The sequence below is a fragment of the Meleagris gallopavo genome, unplaced genomic scaffold (assembly GCF_000146605.3).
Source record: "Meleagris gallopavo isolate NT-WF06-2002-E0010 breed Aviagen turkey brand Nicholas breeding stock unplaced genomic scaffold, Turkey_5.1 ChrUn_random_7180001878782, whole genome shotgun sequence".
NCBI lineage: Eukaryota > Metazoa > Chordata > Aves > Galliformes > Phasianidae > Meleagris > Meleagris gallopavo.
In genome coordinates this window covers 1-729 of record NW_011143123.1, presented here as the reverse complement: position 1 = coordinate 729, position 729 = coordinate 1, and the positions used below count along the sequence as shown (strand labels likewise).

General features: G+C 52.0%; 1 non-coding gene across 1 annotated transcript; it reads left to right on the top strand.

Moving 5' to 3' along the window:
- The first annotated feature begins 570 nt into the window (after positions 1 to 570).
- TRNAQ-CUG lies at positions 571 to 642 on the top strand. Its single transcript has one exon. It is a non-coding gene; the product is annotated as a tRNA-Gln (tRNA).
- Positions 643 to 729: the final 87 nt, after the last annotated feature.

Below are 729 nucleotides of genomic sequence, written 5' to 3'. Positions count from 1 at the left end.
AGCACACAGCAGAGGGGCAGGATCTCCTCCCTTTCCCTGCTGGCCACACTGCTTGGACCAGGATACTGGCTTCCTGGTCTGCAAGGGTACATTGCTGGCTCATGTCCAGCTGCTGCCACACACCAGTATGCCCAAGTCCTTTTTGTTACGGCTGCTCTCCATCCTTTCATGCCTCAGCTTGTATTAGTAGCGGGGTTTCCTCGACCCAGGTGCAAGTCCTTGCACGTGGCTCTGTTGGACGTCATGAGGTTCTCCTGGGCCTCAGGACACAAACCTGATCTTCTCTCACAACCGCAGAAATGCTTCTGGTTTGCCTCCCAGTCCCTCCTTCTCACTCACGCACTCTGAATAAATGCTGCTGATTGCAACAAGTGAGGGTGCCTCACATCCTTCTTTGCATGAACACCGCTACATCCATGGCCAGAAATATTCAGAATGTCACCAGAATGCTGAAGCTTCAGCACAGTACGGCACTGGCTCTGTTCACACAGGGATGCTGAGACTTGCAATCCTGATAATGGTCTGTCTGTCCATTCTGTTGCTGAGAGGCCATAGAGCAGGTGTGCAGCTGGTCCCATGGTGTAAAGGTGAGCACTCTGGACTCTGAATCCAGCGATCTGAGTTCAAATCTCAGTGGGACCTCTACTTTTGGGCTCCCAAACCATTGCCCACAGCTGACTTTCACCTAAGCCTGAAACCGAACTAATTAATGCATTCCAGACGTCCTTC